The following is a 24,287-nucleotide window of genomic DNA, read 5'->3' as shown; positions in this document are numbered from 1 at the left end:
GGCCAGGAGACTTATCTGAGTGACTCCTGACCAGCAGCCCAGCACATTTCTCAGGTAGGCAGGCAGGGAGCCTGCCCTGTCCCTGCAAAGGTTGCAGGGTCATGTGCACGTGTGAATAATTATGAGCTAGAGGGGAGGAGGATGTAGTGCTTCATGTGCTGCCTGTTATTCAAACAGGCAACTCCCATTGGCCCATTTCTGGCCAGAAACGGGCCAATGAGATTGTGCTGGGTCCACAGGCAGTGCCTGAAGCCTTCCCCCCTCCCCTCTGGGCTCAAAGTTTTTAAGAGAAACGGCCCAGCAGCGATTTTCTGAGCAGTGCATGGGTAAGGTGAGGCAAGCAAGCAGCCTGCCTTGGGCTCCTCGCAGATTCCGCAGGCTGGATCCGGTGGGTTGGTGGGCCAGATCCATCCCACGGGCCATATCTGGTCTAGGTCTAGTATAAGGTGTCTCTCCTGCAAACTGAACCTGAGCACCCTGGTCCCAGTATATATATGTGCTTGTCTATATAAGGCGAATAATTCTATTGAGTTCAGTGGAGCTACTTGCTTACAGTAAAACACTTGCTCAAATGCTTTGCTGGTAGAGGCCATCTACCTGAGTAAGCCTGGAGTACAGAGTATGGCACATACAGCTAACTGATAGAGTATTCAGCTCCTAGTGCAGTTAATGGACATCAGTATTCTTAGGAAAACAGTCTCAGAATAATTATTTTAGAGCTGCACTACTTCATTCAATTAAATATCTTCTGTTGCTTCCTTCACAATTAAACTAATTTATTAGTTTTATGTTGTGTTTACTAGATGTTTAAAACAAAGCAAAATAGGTACAGAAAGTAACTTTAAAAATATTAATTTCAACCTCTTTCTCCCACAAAAAGCAATCACCATTTAAAATAAAAATAAGTGAATACCACAATAATCTTCCTTTCCTTCCTTCCTCTCACATAGTACTATTTTATCATGTTTATCTGTGGGCAGTAAAAATATTCTGAACCAAACTCCATAGTCCAAAGAACTTTATAGAGTTCAGAAACACCATTTTACAGACATTGTAAGTACATTTCACCCTCCTCTATGCCAGACAGAGGCCAAAATTAATATGAAAAACAACAGCCACACTCACCTTTTCTCCACAGCCTATGACACTGAACAATAATGAACACCATTCCTATGCTTTAAAAAGTGCTCGGTCACCATAGCAACCCCTCCCATTCTCAGGATAATTAATGTGGTGTGGCTGCAAGATTTGATAAGGCATTAGAGAGAGAAGAGTGAGCCAGTAAGAAATTCAGCCACTAAAATCTACTTCTCTTTCAGCACTGAGATTGGATATCTATGACTCTGACACCCATTTACCTAGTGGGATGAAGAATCTATAAAAATTGCTCTCATCATGCCAGGCATTATTTTAGTAATTTATTCCTGTTACTACTAGTATGATTGTTTCACTGTTTTACCTTCCTTCATCCCCATGAAATTTAATGTTCTTGAAAATAAAGGATCTATAATCTGGGTGAAAATAGACTTTTGAAAGTGCCAGCCACATTTGTAACTGCATCTCAAGCTTGATTTTCAGTATCCTCTTAACCTATATATTTGTCTTTTATTTGAGAGCACTATGTAAATGTTAACAGCAGCATTAACATTACACACTTTCCAAGTATGCTTTCCAGAAGTATCCGAGATACACTGGTTTGATGATGTGGACACGTGCATTGTGTGGTTGAGATTCAGGAGCAATTCTGGACTAGTCTTGCAAAATTGTCATTAAAATGTATCAATCTAGACACAAAATCTGCTTGCCCTCATCTTCCCTGATGATTGACAATCATGAAGACCAACAAACAGGATTTTTAATTCATCTGTCAAAATAATGTGGATATGAGGAGTTTTGCAAGACTGCTTTACAATAACTACAGTCTTGCAATGATTTACAGTATTGCCAAACCCAAGTATTTAACATTTATGAGATCAGGCCATAAAAGTAGTTTGAAAATGTGATTTGGGGGGGGGGGTAATTTGCCTTCTGAGTTTTAAGCCTTTAGGGAGGAAATTATATATTCAAACTTTTTTTTCCCTCCTGAAGCCCTGAGGGCTAGAAACATGTATTTTTTTAAAAAGAAAGCTAAGATTCTCAAGTTATCAGCTGACTCCAGCAGCAAGGTCTTTTAAGAAAAATACCAAATGTAATTAGAGCTGGCAACCCTAACAGCACCTAAGCGCTCTGAGCTATTTTATCACATAACAACCTCCTTCAATTTATGCTACTAATTTTTTAAGAATTTACTAAAACATTGGGTGCCAAATTCATCCCTGGAGTTAATGTCCCTCTGACATTAATTGAGTTAAAGTAGTAACTAAACCGTTAAAAAGTACAGTATAGTTATTGTTTCAAGGGATTCTACCATTACATAACGCTAGTTTTGTCAATAAATTTCATAAAGCAACTGCCTGCTGTGTGACATGAACTACCTGGGCCCGTGGAAGCAGTGAACTTCATTGTCCTGAGGGAGAGCTGCTGGCTATTCTGCTCTCCAGAACATTTCCCCCCCTTCATTTCTAAGCAGTAATATCGGCTTTGACAAGACAAGAAGCTGACAGGGGTGCTCTCAAACTGCCGGTGAGGGACAAGACATTTAAGCATATCCACTATTTTACATTTAGAAGTAAAACAGCTAAAAGAAACACTAAGTCCTAAGCACAATGTATTACAATGCAGCATATACATAGAAAAGTATCATTTTAAGCATCATAATCTTATTAACTATCTAGCAGACTCATTCAAAACTTATTCAAAGACATAAAGCACCGAAATCTTATAAGACAATAATAAATATATCTTACTATTTATTATTTGTATTGTTGTAGCATTTAGCATCCTAAGTCATGGACCATGGCCACTGTGGTAGGCATTGTAGACAGACCAATAGACAAGGTAGGTAATTCATTTCCTTCTTTAGCCAAGAGAACTTTACAAACTATAGCCCTAATCCTGCAAACACTTACGTCTTAAATTATTGGGATTATTTGTGCTGTTTGTGCTTGTGAAACTGGATGCTAAATAATATATATACACTACTATTAAAATGCAGTCAGTTCTGAGATTGAAAATGGTGGCCAACCATAACTTGAACTACAAAAGTATGTTCACTTGAGCGTAAACAGTGTTTACTTCATGCATTGGGCTAGATTCCCAGCTTGAAGAGGGTCTGCTCAGATTTCACCTACACTAGTCTAAGTCTGAAATAACACGAGTAGAGTACTTCCAGATTTAAATCAGGGTAATGTGAGGGCAGATTTGGCCCTGGACGCCAGTAGACTAAGAGAGCGAGAGAGAGAGACTTCTTTGATCACTACTGCTTTCAAAATTTAATTTATAAACACACACATAAAGACTGGATTTTGTGAAGTATTTTAAAGGGGCCAGAACCAAAATTCATTTATTCTAGAACACCGTATTGAAAATACAGTAAAAATTAATAACATACTAAAAATAAAACTAGTCTAAAATATGAACATTCTAGCAAACTCAGAAAAGCAATTAGATTCAACTTAAGGCTCTCAAAGCCCCTTATTCTGATATGATCAACATAAAAAAAGTCAATTTCCAAAAATGAATTAAAATTATTTCATCTTCTGTACCATCCCTGTATGCCTGTATACTGTCTTTCCTTCCTTTTTAGTAATCATGTTTTTCCCTCCCCCATTGCTCTGTGAAAGACCCACATAAACAAAAGAGGAAAAAGACTTTATGCCAAATAATTGTCAAAGGACAAACTTTGACAATTATTTGGCATAAAGCACTGAAAAAATTCATAAAATAAAGTGAAGCAAATGGTTTTTTCTCATCTTTCATTACAGGAATCTTAGAAGTTATTGTAACAATAGCATATTAAGAGTTTCCAAAGGACACATTTTTTTATTTTTAAACTGTGCATCCCTTTAACTTGACTTACTGGCACCTATTCAATGCTGCACACAAGATCCATTATTAAATATTTAGTCCATCAGCCCACAGTCCATGTTGAAAAAATAATTACTCATCAGTGATCAAAGTAAGCAGTGCTAGGGGCTACTCTGACAGAGGATCACATGAAACTGCACTAACAGGCCAAACTGTTTTAATAAAAATATCACATTTAAGGCAGTGAGGGAACCTCAACTTGGATCTTCCCTGGTTTTAGTGGCTGCATGTAAGAACTGTTCTGTTGGATACTGGGTTTTTGTTGTTTTCCTCCTCATCTTCTAAAGTACAACCTGCATTTTATCAGTTTGTCATATCCATGGATCTCCAATGTATTTGTGTCAGAAGACACTAAAGCAGGGGTGGGCAATAATTTTTGTGGGCGTCGGACCGCTCAACGCAGAAAAACGGCGCGAGACACTTCTGCGCATGCGCGGTCCTCCAGAGGGGGCTACTGCTGGCAAAAACTCTCCGGTTTGCGGCACCGGGACGAGCCCGACAACTTCAGTGGAGCACCCATGGGGACATCACTCGAAGAAGAAGTAGCAGTTCAGCAGAAAAGGATCTGGGGATTACAGTGGATGAGAAGCTCGATATGACTCAACAGTGTGCCCTTGTAGCCAAGAAGTCTAACAGCAATATTGGAATGCATTAGGAGCACAGCCAGAAGATTTAGGGAAGCGATTATTCCCTTTTATTTGGCACTGGTGAGACCACATTTGGAGTATTACAGAAAGGATGTGGACGTATTAGAGAGTCTAGTGGAGGGCAACCAAAATGATTAGGGGGCTGAAGTATATGACTTACGAGACGAGGCTGAGAGATTTGGGCTTATGCAGTCTAAAGAAGAGTGAGGGGGATTTGATAGCAGCCTTCAATTACCTGAAGGGGGAGTTCCAAGGGGATGGAGAGAGGCTGTTCTCAGTAGTGACAGATGGCAGAACAAGGAGCAATGGGCTCAAGTTAGAGTGGGGAAGGTGTAGGTTGGATATTAGGAAAAACTATTTCACTAGGAGGGTGGTGAAGCACTGGGATGGGTTACCTAGGGAAGTGGTGGAATCTCCATTCCTAGAGGTTTTTAAGTCTCGTCTTGACAAAGCCCTGGCTGGGTTGATTTAGTTGGGACTGGTCCTGCCTTGGGCAGGGGGCTGGACTTGATGACCTTCCAGCTCTATGATTCTATGATAAATATTATTAAGAAGTTGAGAGAGAGAGTGAGATTTAAGGATTGCACTGAAGGGACATGGCAAGACACATTTAAAATAAGAAGTCTTTCCCTACTTGTATCCAAAGGAAAGAAATCTTAGTATATTATCTTCAGGGAGATGAACTTGATTAAAAACGCTCAGTGGTTCCTTATTTGTTTTATAGTGGACTTGAATAGTGGTTTTCAAACTCAGGGTCACAACCCAGCACTGGGTTGTGAAATGTCAGGTGCTGGCTCCCCTTGCTGCAGGGTGACCTGGGCACACTGTGCCCCACAAGAGGCTAGCAGCAGACCCAGCTCTTAGGTGACGGCAGGGGGCAGAAGGGTCCCACACACTGCCCATGTCCTCAACACTAGCTGTGCACTCCCATTACCTAAACCTGCTGCTGGCAGCTTCTGGGGCACAGCGTGGTCTGCGGTGCCAGGACAGGCAGGAAGCTGCCTTAGCACCCCCACTTCATTACTGACTGGGAGTCGCTCAAGGTCAGCCCATCCTATCTCAGCCTTCCCCATCCCCAAAGCTGAGGCTTTCATCCCCAACCCCACCACGGAGCCCACACTTTAGTCAAATGACGTTGGGTCATGGACATCAACCATTTTCTTCAACTGGGTCATGAGAATAAAAAGTTTGCAAACTATACGACTTACCTAGCATTGCATGGGTCCTTCAGGGTAGGGGGCTGGTGGTTTGTTGGAGAGAGGGGGCATGAGTCTGGGCAGGGACTCGGGATGTTGGGAGCTATGGGCAGGAGGCGGGCAGGAGTCAGGGTTGAGAGATAAGGAGGGGTTCAGGCCAGGAGATGGGGCTTGTAGGAGTCAGAGCAAGGGAGGTGAGAGGCTCAGAGTGCAGTAGTTGGTGCAGGCGGTAGGAGGAGGAAGGGCTCAGGGGAGAGGGTGGCCACTGGCTTCTGCCTGAGGCAGGGGAAGGCCATATGGCCCACCCACCAGCTTCTTGCCCAGCCCAACTTCTTGCCCAACAGAGTGTGAGGCTGCCCACCCGCCAGCTTTTCCCCTGGCCCCACTCAGTTGCTGGGACTCCCTGGTGCTGATGGGGGCTACACAGACTGTCTTCCAGCACTCTCTGACCGTGGCCCAGGGTGGCGAGGGCCACGCTACAGCTGGCAGCTGCTAACTATGGTGGTTGCTGTCCCTCTATGGTCATTCATGAGAGTAGAGGTCCTTCATGCTTTCTGCACCCATGTGGTCATGCATCCATAACTGTCCCTGCTATCATATCCCTCCTTGTCCATTTGATATGAAACAATTACATTTTATGCACATCCCATTGGCCTGCCACAACCAAACCCTGACTTTGCTTTTAAGTTATGATAAGAGGAAGTTGAATACCATATTCTGTGGCCCTAGCTCTTACTGTTTAGGAGGAGTTCTTGAACACATGGACGAACAGTCAAAAAACACATATTTCTAAAATATATAGTAAGCTTTTGTACCAAACCCTAAGTCTAAATTGATTTCTGCTTAAAGACAAATTAATTCTACATTGAGGGATTTCTTATACCAGTTCTTTGCAGATGGATCCCTGTGTTTTTCCAATAAAAATAGATATTAAGCACTTTGAAAATCAAAATGTATGCTTGTTGTTATATACGAATATTTAATCAAGACAGGGAGATATTTTTCTTAACAAAAAAATCTATGCCCAACATTTTTTGAGAGTTAGGTTCTGTTCCACACTGAGCTGATGTATGACTTTGGGAAAATCATTTTCCCTCTTTTTCTTGCCCATTTTCCCCAGCCTTCATTGGTCTTGTTTATTTAAATTGTAAACATTTTGGGGACAGGGACTGTTTGGGAATGTGTACATAAGAAATTACTTCAAAATAACTTATTTCAAAATAATAACTCCCAAAATAACTATTTTGAAAAAAAAACTGTATTCCTTGTGGAAAGCAGGAGTTATTATTTCAAAATAACCAGCTCATTATTTTGAAATAACAGGCTTGGTAGTGTGGATGCTCCACTTGTTATTTCAAAATAAGGGGAGTTATTTTGAAATAACTTCCTAGTGTAGAACAGGTCTACCTGTGTGTTTGTACAGTAGGGCTCAAATCCCAGTCAGGGCCTACAAAGCAGGCTGATAAATCCTTCCAGGCTCCAGGGAAGCTACTCCAGACCTATGTGGCCCTGAACAGACTGAAGGCTAAATGCCTTCCTCTCCCACACACTACATGTGTTTCTTTAGAAACCTGCCCCGTTCCCATCCCACCCCTCATACAATAGAACCACATTGTTTTTTAAGTTCTTGCCCCCCGCGATTAAGTTATCAGTGCAAGTCACAGGTGAAAGCCTTGTTTTGCACTGATGCAGCTCTTCTGTGTTAGGGGAAGAGTTAGTGTTTGCATTAGTCTACTTACATTGCTTCAAATCTCCCTCAGAAATTGAAATACAGGCAGTCCCCAACTTACGCGGATCCGACTTACGTCGGATCTGCACTTACGAACGGGGCTTTCTCGCCCCGGAGGTCGAGGTAGCGGATTGCTACCTGCGAGCTCCGGGGCGAGAAAGCCCCGTTCGTAAGCTGCTCCGGTGCCCCTGGTCTGCTGGAGACCGTCTCCAGCAGACCAGGGGCACCGGACGGGTTCCCGCGCTTCTGAGGCTTTGCCAGAGCAAAGCCTCAGAAGCGCGGGAACCGCCGCTGCTGCCGCTTGAGACCCGGTGCCTGTGGTCTGCTGGGGACGGTCCCCAGCAGACCACAGGCACCGGGACTGAAGCCGCAGCCGCGGGGGGGGAGGGGGGGGGAAGGTCCCACACCTCTGAGACTTTGCCAGAGCAAAGCCTCAGAGGCGCGGCACCCCACTGCCGCTGCTGCTCTGCTCCCCGTGTCCCTGGTCTGCTGGGGGGAGGGGCGCGGATAGTGTGCCCCCCCCCCAGCAGACCAGGCTTTTGTTTTGGACCCTGGAGCAGAGCAGCTGGGGCGCTGCCGATTGGTCCTGCAGCACCCGCTCTGGGCACTACTGGACCAACCCGGCAGCACCCCAGCTGCTCTGCCCCAGATCCTGATTCAGCCGCTGCTGGTCAGTTTCAGCAGTGGCTGAATCAGGACGCCTGGGGCAGAGCAGCTGGGGTGCTGCTGGGTTGGTCCAGTAGCGCCGAGGGGTGCTACTGGAGCAACCCAGCAGCACCCCAGCTGCTCTGCCCCAGGCGTCCCCAAGTCAGCCGCTGCTGAAACTGACCAGCGCTGACTACAGGAAGCCAGGCAGAGTTGCTCTGCCCCAGGCTTCCTGGAATCAGTGCTCATCAGTTTCAGCAGCAGCTGACTTGGGGACGCTTGGGTTTCTTAAGTTGATTCTGTATGTAAGTCAGAACTGGCGGTCAGTTTGAGCAGCGGCTGAATCTGGACGCCAGTTCCGACTTACATACAGATTCAACTTAAGAACAAACCTACAGTCCCTATCTTGTACGTAACCCGGGGACTGCCTGTATGTTATAAAATCATCGCCCTCAGGCCACAAGAAGTGAAATCTGAGCCCTCTTGTCAGTTTCTATGGCACTGCACTATCCACAAAGTTAATTCTGAATGCACATGAGAATAAAATATGAATGTTTTAGAAGTTCTGAGAGTAAACAAATTTAGACCATGTGTTAGGCAGCATAGAAGGCCCAATCTTATTTACCGCTGAGCAAATCCAGCTAGAGTTAGAGCTTCTCAAACCATAGGTGCCGAGTCCATGGGTGTACGGGGAAAAATTAGGGGGTATTTTGCACCCAATGGCAGCTAAGCTGTCCCCAGCATATCCTGCCCACCAGACCCCTTGATCAGCTCCTCCTCACCCTCCCAATGCCTCCACCACACAGCAGAACAGTTGTTCCCCAACATGCAGGAGGCACTGGGAGGAGGATGGGGGAAGGGGAGAATTCCTGGAGGGGGCGGGAAGAGGCAGGGCACAGGTGGGGCCTTTGGGGAAGGTGTGGAGTGGGGCTGTTGAGTGCACCCAAGGAAAAGAGGAAGCTATTACCTATGCCTCATACCCCAACGACGTCAAGAAAACATACTTTGAAGACAACAATAAAAAAAAACAGTATGTGGAAGTGTCTGATGTCCTCCAACATGCAGCCTGCAGCACTTCCTGGGTGCTCTGAACAGAACTACTGCAAAAATGATGGTTCATTGTTGATTTTGAGAGATGCTCCTTCTCTGTTCCAATAAACATGCAAGAGTAAGACATGAACCCCGGGACACAAAATTGCACCACAAATGCTAGAAATTCACATGGTGTCACCACTAGACTAAAATGTTAGGCAGAAATACTTGGAAACATAGGAAACATGTCATGTTACTGGATTTTAAGGGGAGCAGCCAAGATCACTGCTGCACCCATGGGGGGCTGTTTGCCCCAAAAGTGTTACAAAGGGGACCATGTAAGGTGTCAAACAAAAGCTTACCTTCTACTGATTCTCTATATGCTATTCATGTTAATTGTATAAAGTCTGTATGTGGAGTTATAAACATGTACTCTGTATGGAGGTTGGAAACTTTTCTGTCTGTGGTTGAGCAATGGGTGAGGAACGCTCAACCAATGGATATGCTAATGGGTAAGGCTCCAAGGACAATGGATCTCCAAATGCCAAAGACACACCTGGCATGACCATGTGACCCTCTCCAGCTTGGAAGAAGAGGGATGGATATAAAATGTCACATGGGAGATTCCATTTTTTGTCTTCAGCTTAGCTCTTGATCCCAGATGCAGCCTTTCAGGGAACCAGGAGCCGGAAAGAACTGTGGACCCATCCTGACATAGGATGTATCCCAGAGACTTTTAAGATAGCCGTTTATAACATCTCTGCTAAGAGCCTGCATCGAGAACTGGGAGATTCGATGCATGTAATGTATTATCCTTTAACAACCTTACTCTCATGCTTTTCTTTCTTTTAATAATAAACCTCTAGATTTTAGATTCTAAAGGATTGGCTCAGCGTGATCTTGTGGGTAAGATCCAGAGTGTAAATTGACCTGGGAACTATGGCTGGTTTCTTGGGACAGGAGAACCCGTTCGGGGTAGGTGAGATTGGGTCCTATAACCCCTCACCCGTGTGTTAGGCCTGGGGCTGATTAGAGAGAGCTGGGGTGTCAGAGGGGTTTTGCTTGTGAGGCTTCTCGCTGGCCAGATAGGCAGCTGAAGTGCTCTGTGGGACTGGTTTTGGCCTATTTGGGAAAGGCCTCCAGTCAGAGGTTGTAAGGAGCCCCAAGTTCGAGCAATTTTCCCTGAGCAGATGCCCTCAGCTGTGCCCAAACCTGGCCTGGTCTGTCACAGTTAGGTAGAAATACTTGGATACATAAGAAACAATCAAGAGGCTCTCTTTGAGTGAGTGAGTGAATGAGTGAGTGAGTGTGTATATATATATGTATATATATATATATATTTATTTATTTATTTCTCTCCCTAATCTATTCTGTCCACCACCAAAAAAACAAAAACAAAAAACAAACAAAACAAAAAAACCCACCACCCTAACAGAAACTGGAAAAATACTAACAGTGATAGTGATTAATTGCTAGATTAAGGCAACAATACAGCAAGAGGCTGTTTGAATATTAAATTGACAGTTACAAACATCTAGCAGTGCCATGTGAATATTTGAGAGATGAATACTCAGATTAAACATTCTGTACCATATTCGAGGCAAGAATTCATAGGTAAATTAATAATAATCCCTAAGGGTATGTCTACACTACCACCCTAGTTCGAACTAGGGTGGTAATGTAGGCATACCGCACTTGCAAATGAAGCCCGGGATTTGAATTTCCCGGGCTTCATTTGCATAAGCCGGCCGGCGCCATTTTTAAATGCCGGCTTGTTCGAACCCCGTGCCGCGCGGCTACACGCGGCACGGGCTAGATAGTTCGAACTAGCAAGCCATTCCGAACTATCTGTACGCCTCGTGGAACTAGGCGGGGTAGTGTAGACTAGCGGGGTAGTGTAGACATACCCTTAGTTATTTGTATAACTGGTACAAGAACAAGCATGAAAGCTCCACATTTGCCAATTACAAGTAATAACAAATGATTTATAACTGTATATGCAATTAGCTCATCTATTTAATTCCAGTGATTACATGCTATAGTACGACTCTCTGATTTGTTCCCTCGATACATTTCAAACATCAGAATTTTGGGGCATCAGAGGGACGTCACACATCTGAGGGACATCAACATTTTGATTATTACTGTACTATAGTTTCTAGTCTCTTATGCTTAAAATAACACTAAGAGTGCTTTAACTTTACATTGTCTTCTTCACAAAAAATAGTTATTAAATGAGGAAACAGCAAAATGACAAGTCTTGAATTCATATAATATCTTTCCTTCAAATTGCATTACAAATCTTTACTGATTGCATGTTTATCTCTCTCACACACTGCTACATCTAAGAGGCATGAAATGTTGCACTGTTAAACAGTTGCTGCAGCTGTTCAGCAGTTTTATTAGTATTACAACATTGGTATTACAGTAGCACCAAGAGGTTTCGACCAGGTCAAAGCCCCATTGTGCTAGATACTGCACATATAAAGTAGTGACAGTGCCTGCTCTACAGAGTGTATAATAGCTTCCATGGCAAATATGTGGTTTAGAAATGATTTTACAAATTTGAGAGGAGGGAAATGGATGCCTCTAAAATGGTTGTGATCTTATTTTAATGTCAACAATGGTCAATCAATTCACAACCCCCTAGACATTTTCCCTTGGCTATTATTTAAAATTAAATTTAATTAAGATAGTAATACATGAATGCTACATTTCAGAGCAATTTGGTTGAAATGGGTTGAATTCAATTCTCAATTACACCTGTGAGTGATCCACAGAGGTACAAGGGCAGAATCTGGCCTGCTATGCCTTCAATCTGGTGACAAATAACTCCTAAGACATGCTGTCTCCTAAAAGTTCAGGACCTATCATTTCTTAGGCACTGATTCAACAAACATCCTTACAACGAAGCATGTGCTCAAGTGTTGCTGAATTGGGGCCCTACTGCTTGATTATGTTATTTTGAAGAGCCTATTGAAATCCACAGTGAGGTTCATAGGGATCCATCCCAAAATGAAGACTGTCTCTCTACACTATCCCAGAGGACACTTCTGCCAACCTGATAGCAGACCTATGTAACTTTGTTCTCACCCACAATTATTTCCAGTTTGAGAACAACTTACACCTCCAGATCAGCAGCACAGCCATGGGTACACGCATGGCCCCACAGTATGCTAACATCTTTATGGCTGACCTAGAACAACGTTTCCTCAACTCCCGTCCCCTTTCACCCCTCCTCTACCTACGGTACATCGATGACATCTTTATGATCTGGACGCATGGCCAAGAAACACTGGAGATATTCCACAGAGATTTCAACAACCTACACCCTACCATCAACCTCAGCCTGGACCATTCTACACGAGAGATCCACTTCCTGGACACCACCGTACAAATCAACAATGGAAAATTAGACACCACTCTCTACAGAAAACCCACCGACTCATACAGTTACCTACATGCATCCAGCTCCCATCCAGAACACACCACACGATCCATCGTCTATAGCCAAGCCCTTCGATACAACCGCATCTGCTCTAATCCCACTGACAGAGACCAGAAGCTTTAGGATCTCTACCAAGCATTTATAAATCTCAACTACCCACCCAGAGAAATAAAAAAGCAAATTGAAAGAGCCAGACGAATACCTAGAAACCATCTACTTCAAGACAGACCCAAGAAAACCAACAATAGAACACCACTTGTCATCACCTACAACCCCCAACTTAAACCTGTCCAACACATTATCAATAAACTACAGCCTATATTGGAACAGGATACCATACTCAAAGAGGCTCTGGGAGACAGACCCATAGTCTCCTATAGACAACCACCTAACCTCAAGATGATTCTTACCAACCACCACAGGACATACCACACTAATACCAACCCTGGTACCTTCCCTTGCAACAAACCCCGTTGCCAGCTTTGTCCACATATTCATTCTGCTGATACCATTATTGGACCTAACCAAGTGAGTTATAAGATCAAGAACACATATTCCTGCGCATCCAGAAATATAATCTATGCTATCATGTGCCGAAAGTGTCCGTCTGCTATGTACATTGGACAAACATCTCAGACACTTCGCCAAAGGATTAATGCCCACAAAACAGATATCAGACAAGATCACAAAGAGAAAACAGTTTCTTGCCACTTTAACCAGAAAGGACACTCTCTCAATGACTTAACCACCTGCATTCTGCTACAAAGACCTTTTATATCTGCACTTGAAAGGGAATCCTCTGAACTGTCATTCATGTTAAAATTCGACACTTTCCAACAAGGACTTAACAAGAATTTGAACTATCTCACCCATTACCAAGATAGTTTCCCCAATTATCACCTCTAATACCATTAACTCACAAACATCCCACTCTCCCTACCTCTAATATCATTAATTCACAGACACTTACCTTCCTTCCTTCCCCCCCCCCCCACATCCCCCTCCTGTTCTGCAATGTGATTTGTCCTTTTCATATTTGTTCATTTTTTTTTAATTGTATCCTTTGGTATATATGGTTGTGACTACTTTCTTCCACTATTTGATCTGAGGAAGTGGGTCTGGCCCACGAAAGCTCATCATCTAATAAACCATCTTGTTAGTCTTTAAAGTGCTACATTGTCCTGCATTTTGCTTCAGCTACCCCAGACTAACACGGCTACATTTCTATCACTACCCATGTGAGGCACCCATAAGTAAGAGCACTTGAGGAAAGGGGATTTGAGATTTGGAGCAGCCTTGACTGTAATAATAATCTAGCAATTAATCACTACCACTGTCAGTCCTGCTAAAATCAACAAAAGGGGCAGACAGCACAGACCCCAGCTAGAAATCTTCATAGACCCCCCCCCCTTTCTACCTGTTGTCATTTTATCTAAAGTCATCCTAATTAAAGACTCCAGTCCCTGGAGGCTAAACCTCAGTCTGGCCACTCTTTCTCGCTACATTGTAATTCCTCAGCAGTCTTCCCCAGAAAAAAATCAAGCAAGCTGTTTGTTAGTTACAGACTTACTATGAAAAAACATGCTGTAAAATACTAATTAAAAGACATCTGTCCTTCCCTTTGAAGAGGGCCAGAATCAGGGTCATCAATGTTTATTACAATGGTCAAGAGAACGGTATCTGCAACATATACTATTCCATATATAGAATAATGGCTACTGTTAAAACAAACAGATACACACCTCCTCAGGCTGCATACAAACTAGTCTCATAGGGTGAAATACTGACTGTTGAAACCTATGGCACAACTCCCATTGACTTAAATGGGGCCAAGATTTCACCCATAAACTTTTCCAAGGCAGTCCCTCCGATACTGGGTTTTTAAAATCAAGGCATATTCATTTTCAGCAGTTTACAATTGATACATATTAATACAAGTTTTCTTTAAAAGACCACAACCGTAATTTAAAAACAAAATAAAACAATGTTGAAATATGGTGGCAATAACACGATACACTCTTGCTTGTGTGGCACACAAATTAAAACGTTTCAAAATCATAACCTGAGATGGATCATGTCTCTGAATGAACATGATTTATTCTATCTACAACAACATAACAAAGTCCAATCCTACAAACACTTTATTGGCCAGCATAGTACTTACTACTGCTCAGGGATTTTTAAACTGTGAAACAGTCCCATGTGCTAGTCCTCATTCAGATGCTAATATGTGTCTCTTGTAACAGGAGCATATCATGAACACAATGGCACAAATGGTGTTAGGCTAGTCTGTCTCAGCCCTTAATTTGCATGCAGTGAATGATGGCAAATGAGGCCTCCTTGCTCAGACTGACTCTAGACTCTAGACTAATCATGAGACTGATTATTTTATAGTCCCTATTCTGAGCAAGTGGGCAAAGAGGAGGAAGAAAAGGGATGGGGAGTGGTTAAAGTTCTAGCTCCACTCCCTCCTTTTCACCAGCTAGAGTAGCTGGATGCTTGTAAATGGGCAATGCACTGCCCCACACAAAAAAGTAAACTTCTTTCCCAGAGCCAGGGAAAAGTACAGGAGGCCCCCAAGATGCAACCTCCTGCATTTTTGTAAGTGCGCAAGGGGCTGGAAACCCCCAAATTACAACCTCAGCTCACATTTACAACTACTCAGGGTGCCTTTCGTAAATTTGGGTTCGAGTTACGATGCCCCCCGACTTGCAACACTTCCCCCAGAACCGACTGCCTCACAAGTCAACGGCCTCCTGTACATGGAAGTAATTGTTATTCTGCAACATAATCATAGAATCATAGAACTGGAAGAGACCTCAGGAGGTCATCAAGTCCAGCCCCCTGCTCTAGGCAGGACCAATTCCAACTAAATCAACCTGGCCAGGGCTTTGTCAAGCCGAGACTTAAACACCTCTAGGGATGGAGACTCCACTACTTCCCTAGGTAACCCATTCCAGTGCTTCACCACCCTCCTAGTGAAATAGTTTTTCCTAATATCCAACCTGGATCTCTCCCATCACAACTTGAGACCATTGCTCCTTGTTCTGCCATCTGTCACTACTGAGAACAGCCTCTCTCCATCCTCTTTGGAACCTCCCTTCAGGAAGTTGAAGGCTGCTATCAAATCCCACCTCACTCTTTGCTTCTGCAGACTAAACAGACCTAACTCCCTCAGCCTCTCCTCATAAGTCATATGCTCCAGCCCCCTAATCATTTTGGTTGCCCTCTGCTGGACTCTCTCCAATGCGTCCACATCCTTTCTATAGTGGAGGGCCCAGAACTGGACACAATACTCCAGATGTGGCCTCACCAAAGCTGAATAAAGGGGAATAATGACATCTCTGGATCTGCTGGCAATGCTCCTCTTAATGCAACCTGATATGCCATTAGCCTTCTTGGCTACAAGGGCACACTGTTGACTCATATCCAGCTTCTCATCCACTGTAACCCCCACGTCCCTTTCTGCAGAACTACTACTTAACTGGTTGGTCCCCAGCTTGTAACTATGCTTGGGATTCTTCCGTCCCAAGTGCAGGACTCTACACTTGTCCTTGTTGAACCTCATCAGATTTCTTGTGGCCCAATCCTCCAATTTGTCTAAGTCATTCTGGACCCTATCTCTGCTCTTAAGCGTATCTACCTCTCCCCGCAGCTTAGTGTCATCCATAAACTTGCTGAGGGTGCAATCCATCCCCTCATCCAGGTCATTAATAAAGATATTGAACAAAACTGGTCCTAGAACCAAACCTTGGGGCACTCCGCTAGAAACCGACCGCCATCCTGACATCGAGCTGTTGATCACTACTCTCTGGGCCCGGCCTTCTAGCCATCTTTCTATCCATCTTACCGTCCATTTATCCAATCCACATTCCCTTAACTTACTGGCAAGAATATTGTGGGAGACCATATCAAAAGCCTTGCTAAAGTCAAGGTATATAACATCCACTGACTTTCCCATGTCCACCGAGCCAGTTACCTCATCATAGAAGCTAATCAGATTGGTCAGGCACGACTTGCCCTTTGTGAATCCATGCTGACTATTCCTAATCACTTTCCTCACATCCAAGTGCCTCAAAATGGATTCCTTAAGGATCCCTTCCATGATTTTTCCAGGAACCGAGGTAAGACTGACCGGCCTATAGTTCCCTGGATCGTCCTTCTTCCCTTTTTTGAAGATGGGCACTACATTTGCCTTTTTCCAATCATCTGGGATTTCTCCCGATCTCCACGACTTTTCAAAGATAATAGTCAAAGATAATTTGTTCTCTGGTCTGCTCCTGGCACATTGTGGCAACGTGCCACCCCTAGGGCACAACAGCTTATGAAGTTACTGTCTAGGCCATGGGTTCTCAAACTGGGAGGTGTGAAGAAATTCCAGGGGGGGCATGAGGCGACCCAGCCTCCTCCTCCCCATCAAATTTTGCTGCCCTGCTCAGTTCCTTATTTTTTTTCTCTCAACAAGTTTTGCTACTTTTTGCGGGGTGTGTATGAGGGGGGGGAACGAAAGGGTTTTTCAAAAATCAAAAAGGGGGAGTGATGCGAAAAAGTTTGGGAACCACTGCTAGGCCTTTTGGATTGCAAGCTCGAATGCTGTCTGAGATTTGATGGGCTTCCATCCTGGAGCATTACCTGGCAGAGGCTGCTCAGCATTCTTCATTATTCACAAAGTAAAGAGGCTATTACCCATCTTTGGCACTGAGGCAACTGCTGCTAGAATACGAGTCCAATTCTGGTGTCCATAATTCAAGGATGTTGATAAAATCAGAGCAGGTTCAGAGAAGAGCCACAAGAATGATTAAAGAATTAGAAAACGCGTAGGACACTGTTAGATTCAAGGATCAAAAATCTTCTTAGCTTATCAAAAAGAAAATTGAAGAGTGATGTGATTACAGTCTACATGCACTTTCATGGAAACAAATATTTGATCTAACAGAAAAAGGTATAAAAGGATCCAATGGAAGCTGATACTAAACAAAGTAAAACTAAAAATAAAGCATACATTTTTTAACAGTGAGGGTAATTAATCCTTGGAACAATTTACCAAGAGTTGTGGTAGATTCTCCATCATTGGTAATTTTTAAAATCAAGACTGCATTTTGTCCTTCTTTAGAAAGATATGTCCATGTTCAAACAGGAATTAATTCGGAGTAGTCCTATGAACTGGTGCTATATAGGAGATCAGATTAACTGATGATCAGAATTTCTAGCTACTTCCTTCTCTACGTGCATATTTGGCAATGCTAGGAAGAGTGCCAACTGGGATGTTGACACCTTCACTTAAACCATCTCGCAGCCATCAGATGATCCAAACACAGCACTGCTTAAAAATGCTTTAAAAATTCATGAATCATGGCTCAGAAAAATCACAAGATTACTTTAAAACCATGAGATTTAAGAATAAAAGATACAGTTCTTTTTCAGGCTGCGTCTAGACTGGCATGATTTTTTTCTTGCCGCCTGTCTATACTGGCCGCAAGAATTTGCACAAGAACACTGACATTGTAATGTACAAAATCAGTGGTTCTTGCGCAAATACTCTGACGCTCCCGCTCAGGGATAAGCCCTCTTGCGCAAATATTCTTGCGCAAGAGGCCAGTGTAGACAGGCAACGTTAATTTCTTGCGCAAGAAAGCCCGATGGCTAAAATGGCCATCGGAGCTTTCTTGTGCAAGAGAGTGTCTACACTGGCATGAATGCTTTTGCGCAAAAGCAAATCTTTTGCGCAAAGGCACATGCCAGTATAGATGCTCTCTTGCGCAAATACTTTTAACGGAAAAACTTTTCTGTTAAAAGTATTTGCGTAAAATCATGCCATGTCTAGACTACATCCCTTTTCTCAAAAAAGGGATATAAATTAGACACTTCAAAATTGCAAATGAAGCTGGGATTTAAATTTCCCATGCTTCATTTGAATAATGGCAGCCACGTTTTTTTTTTCAATACTGGGCTTTTCAATAGAAAAACGGCAGTTTAGACGGGGATCTTTTGAAAACAAAACCCTTTTTCGAAAAATCTTGTACTTTTCAAAAAATGAGGTTTACAGGATCTTTTGAAAAGGGGTTTTCAAAAGGATCTTTTGAAAGGGGTTTTTTTCGACACTGGGCGAAAAAAAACGCAACCACCATTATTCAAATGAAGCGCAGGAAATTTAAATCCCGGTTTCATTTGCAATTTCAAAGTGTCTAATTTACATCCCTTTTTCGAGAAAAGGGATGTAGTCTAGACACACCCAGGGTGTCAGTGGATGGAGATTCTAGGAAAACATCAATTAATGCTTGGCTCATAAAACTGTGAGCCTTGGTAGCGCTAAAATCATAATATTTGATCACTGTTCATTTTTTAACTAGGAAATTATTTACTTCTTTTTCTCTGATAGAAACAGTTCCTGCAGTGAGTTTACTTCAGTATTACGTTCATAGATCAGGAAAAAAATCTCTGCAAAAGGACCACTATAATAAGAAGGCTTGTTTCTCAGTGTTTTCTCAAGCAGGTTAATGTTCCTGGTAATTCTTACTCTGAGGAAGAAAATGCCAATTAAAAAAGTCTGTCTCCTAGGAGCCTTCCTTTTACTTCTTCACATATTAAGATAGTTGTCTGAAAGTCATAAGGGGAAATTAGCCAGACTTAGAGCACAGCTAATATTTGAGATGTATAAATTAGAAGCACTACAAAATATTCCACTGACCAGCTCTGTGTTGCTAAGAAACCAAAGGTCAGGCAGCATTTAAAGGCCAGATTATTCCCATCCCTGGTAAACTTATAGGATTCTATTCATTCCAGATTCTTGTCTCTGTGGGTGCTGACTGCAAAGACTCTGGGTAATTGTGATTCAGATCTGGGTCCTATGACACCAGCCTCCCTGAACTTGTATGGTGGCTGGATGCTCTGGTTCTCCCTTGTCTGGAGACTCAAGAAATGCTGCCTGTTTTCCATAGCATGGAAGTGAGGGCCCAACTCACATTCAAGAAATCTAATCAACTTATAAATCAGGTGAGGGCAATCACGTCATTATGAGGGATCCCAGAGGGTAACTGCCAGTGATGTTTAAGATAACTAATGGTGGCCAGCCTGTTCTATTAAATATTTTAAATGACCTCTCTAGCTCCAAGCTTAAATACTCAGTATACAAACAATTGCACTGACCCCTTAGATAAGTATTGAAATGTTTCATTTTGCCACCTGGCTAACTGCAAAAGATTCATCCCGTGCTCTTGGAAGATGATCCAGCTTTATCCAATATAAATATAATAGCTACTCTATGTGTAAAAACCTTCCAACTAATTTCCTCTCAGGTGTAACCAATCTTCTTCTGTAGTTGGTGACTCTCTGGAGTCATATATTTAAAGACAATCTCTCTTGCTTTTCTCTTCAGAACTTTTTGTCCTACTTGTTTTTATGTTAGAAATTTAGGACCTGTCTGGAAGACTGTATCAGTAACTGGGGAACAAGTAGAACTAAGGATGTTAAATTGCGGTTAATTTACTAGTTGAGTAGTCGATGGAATTTCCTTCGAGTAGTTGATAGGCACTTCTGCATTTTTCCTTTGAAATGTTCAACAGTCTCCAGCAGGGGCACACAGAGTCCCCTGCTGACCCCGGGCTCCATGTTGAGCTGTCAATATGAAATGGCACACGGAGCCCAGGTCCTGGGCTCAGTGCGGCATTTCAGCAGTGCCTCAGCGTTTCAAAGGGCCAGTGCTACATAGCTGATCCTGGGATCAGCTGTGTGGCGCTGTCCTTTGAAGTACCCTCTCTCCTCTTCCCCTTTGCTGCCTCTATTAATAGAGGCAGCAAGGGGGATGGGGGAAGAATCAACTAGTCGACTTGCTATCCAATAAGCATTCAGATAGTCGGATAGTCTTTAACATCCTTAACTACAACAAGGAGATTCACGTGCAACCTGACCAACTGAAAAGGGGAGTTATTTCAGTCAAACTCTTTAAATCAGATTACTCCCAGGCCTGACAAACAGTTTAGACTAGAGAAAAGTATCCATTCCAGACTCAGAACATCTTTAATAGCTGAAACATCCCACATTATATTTCTCTGGTGTTCCAGTCAGACCACTATCAAAAATAAGACCTGATAATGTAAAAATATACCAGGAAAAAACCAAGAGTCCCTTCCTCAACTGAAACCTCTCCCTAAATTGACAAATTTTTCATGATTTATTTATACTGTGTGTAATCATACAAAATAGCACATGCTTCTCCCACCCCTATTGCCAGAAACCTTTATCTGTAGCATTTCTCAATCACAGTAATTTAAATTCATCTGCTCAGCGGACTGTGGTATTTAATTTGACACTAACGAACTAGTAGAATGATAACCGTCTACCACAATAATTGCCACAATATAGCATCTGTAACACCACCAGAATTGATTTTTTATTTATTTGTTATTATTGTAAGAAAGCATTGCAATGTCAGATACAACAGCAGGATAACTGTTGGTAAATGCTAACATTTTAATGGAAAATACTGAGTATTACTATGCATTTTCCAGGTAAAACTGGATAGCTTACTTGCCTGTCCAGATTCCTAGTCTGTTCTCAGTATGGGGTTAAGGATACATTTTTCATTATTAGCCTGAACCAATTCTCCCAGAAGTAACAGAAAGATCCCCACAGATTTCAATAAGCATTGGATCAGACCCTAAATTACTTAAAATTTCCTATATCCATATCCTGTATGGTTTTAAATTGGCATGCCTGTCCATTTCAAAGGCGCTCCAGCAATTTACTCCAGTAGAGTTTATGATCTTGACTTATTTAACACTAAGTTCGGTCCTTTTTAATGGTACTCCCTTAAATAATGTTTTAGAAGACAAATCTCTGGGCCCATCTTTGCATAACAAAATTTGGGCCTTGATCGTTCCATGTAAGTTTTTTTCTGTTACAGCTCTAGAATTTTTGTTCTTAGGGCCTGCAGCAGGATTTAATATTAGACTCTTCATTTTATCATGAGTTATCTCCATGCATTTTGATTACTGACATACTTATGGGGGGTTCTCTTGGAGCTGGATGGCAAGTTGGATCAAATATCAGTGGAATAAGGGATAGTAAAAACCTGTCTTGCATCTCTACACACTTTACATGAATCTTGGCTGTGGAGTGGAAGAATAAGCAGAGCTACATGTCTGCCCATTCACAGCAAGTGCTATTACCCACTCTATACACTTGCCAGCACAGCTAACCAGGAGCAGGGTGGGTAAAATGCTTGAGCACAGAATTAAATATGTAGGATAATGTATGTTTCCTAAAATAGGATTTATAATAACAGTTAATTGGTTCATAAACTATGTAGAATATAATTTTTATTGTCCTTTATATTGTAAAAAGCACCAGGATTGAAGTACTCCTGAGTTGGGACCTTACTGAAGTCAATGGCAAATTACTACCTATTAGAAGCAAGGAAGTAATTTGGCTTCCTGAGTTACAATTCTTTCCCCAGGGAAATTCTTTGAGTAATGCAAATATGTGCTATCCTCAACAGTTTTTCCTGCAATAAAATTTAGTCCTTGGAGAGTCAGAATTAGAAGTTTCAAGCAAACTCTGTCTTCCACAAGAGCATGTTTCTGTTTGCTAAAGGAAATTATGGTCTGCAATTAGCTGTGATGGGCTTGTGTGACATATCTGTTATGGCATTTTTAACAAAGCCCACTGCTTCTTCCTTTGGAAGGCTGCTCCAAACTTATGATACTATCGTTTTCAGCCTGGGCAGTTCTTCTTTTTGCTGAAATAAGCACAAATGTGTCTGGCACATTTTGCATGGCTATTCTGTCCTTTCAAGCTGAATCTGGGGCAGCCATTCATCTGAGCAAGCTGATACCACACAGGATTTGGAAATCATCAGCATCCTTCTGAAAGCAAAGGAGTTCTTTTAACCTGTACTGTTTCTCTATTTGACTATAAAAAGTTGTAGGCATTGAAATTTCAAAATGGCCATGAAATATATTAAAAAGTGATTATTTCAAATTGCTTTTTAATGTAAAACATTTTTGTCACCATGGTACAATCTCAGAAATGCAATTAGAAATCCACTGTTTATTCATGCAATTACACTACCCATAGATAACATAAACCTATTTGAGAGATCACTGATAATGGCACCTAGAAATGATTAATCAATAACATGATGTTGCGTGTAATTTATTGGTAAACTTGCTGTGGGTGTCAATGAAGTGAAACACAGTGGAATATAATATGCAAAGATATATTTGACAGTCAAGGAGTATAATAAATACATAGGAATTTCTTGGTGCCGTGAGTCATTCCAACTCTCTTGGCTTGTGTGCAACAAAACTAGTAACTTCGCAGCACTGAACACAACAATACAATGTAGTTGTTATATCATTAGACCAGAAAACAATATTCAGGTGGCTGACATAACCATGGGACCCTAAAGACCTCTGCATTATGACTTTCTTATCCAGTCAGTACTTCTTGTGCCAAAATCTACTGATCTGACAGCAGATAAAGCTATAACGAGAAAGAAATGCCTTAGCATAGATGAACTCAACACGTTTTGGGCAAAAAAAAAAGTACAGGCAGTCCCCGACTTACGCGGATCCGACTTATGTCGGATCTGCACTTACGAATGGGACTTTTCTCGCCCCGGAGCTCACGGGCGGCGGGTCGCCGTCCGTGTCCTCCGGGGCGAGAAAAGCTTCTCCCGGTCTCCCTGGTCTGGCGGCTTTGCTCGTTTGCCCGGGAGCAAAGCCACCCAGGCAGCGGGACTCCCGCCACCAGGGCGGCTTTGCTCCTGTCCCTCTGGTCTGCTGGGGGGGTCCAGAAAAGCCGCTGGACCCCCCAGCAGACCGGGGACACCCAAGCAAAGCCGCCGCCTGGGCGGCTTTGCTCGTTTGCCCGGGAGCAAAGCTGCCCAGGCAGCGGGACCCCCGCCGCCTGGGCGGCTTTGCTCCTGTCCCCCTGGTCTGCTGGGGGCAAAGGAGCAAAGCCACACGGGCGGCGGGGTCCCTCTGCCTGTGCGGCTTTGCTTGGGTCTCCCTGGTCTGCTGGGGGGGCGGGGGCGCAGCTAGTGAGCCCCCCCCCGCCCCCCCAGCAGACCAGGCTTTTGTTGCGGGACGCCTCGGGTAGAGCAGCTGGGGTGCTGCCGGGTTGGTCCTGTGGGAACCTACCGGGCAGCGCCCCAGCTGTTCTGTCCCAGGCTCCAGATTCAGCAGCTGTTGAAACTGATCAGGCTGATTCCAGGAAGCTGGGGGCAGAGCAACTCTGCCTCCGGCTTCCTGTAGTCAGCCCCTGGTCAGTTTCAGTGGCAGCAGCTGAATCTGGAGCCAGTTGCGACTTACATACAAATTCAACTTAAGAACAAACCTATAGTCCCTATCTTGTATGTAACCCGGGGACTGCCTGTATTCTGCCAGATTCTGAGGAGTCACATAGCTATAACTTTACCAACTTCAAGAAAAAAAACCTGGAGATTTACACCTAGTAAATTCTGTTTGATACAACAAAAATCAAAATCTTTTCCACACTAGGTCAAATATTTAATCTTTAAAGTTGGCGCAGTGTTGGAGGAAATTGTATAAATCACTTGCAAATTACTCTGCAGAAATTTTAGAGATAGGGAAACAGACTATGTAAGGTAACAAAAACATGCT

At 43.0% G+C, this 24,287-nt stretch overlaps 1 protein-coding gene across 1 annotated transcript in view; it reads right to left on the bottom strand.

Annotated features, from left to right (window-relative positions):
* MYO10 (myosin X) overlaps positions 1–24,287 on the bottom strand; it is a 151,282-nt gene that overhangs the window by 83,894 nt on the left and 43,101 nt on the right. The window lies entirely within an intron of this gene.

The sequence above is a fragment of the Pelodiscus sinensis genome, chromosome 2, assembly GCF_052426305.1.
Source record: "Pelodiscus sinensis isolate ZL-2025 chromosome 2, ASM5242630v1, whole genome shotgun sequence".
Classification (NCBI taxonomy): domain Eukaryota; kingdom Metazoa; phylum Chordata; order Testudines; family Trionychidae; genus Pelodiscus; species Pelodiscus sinensis.
The sequence above is the reverse complement of the archived record's forward strand: the minus strand, read 5'-3'. Positions and strand labels throughout refer to the sequence as shown.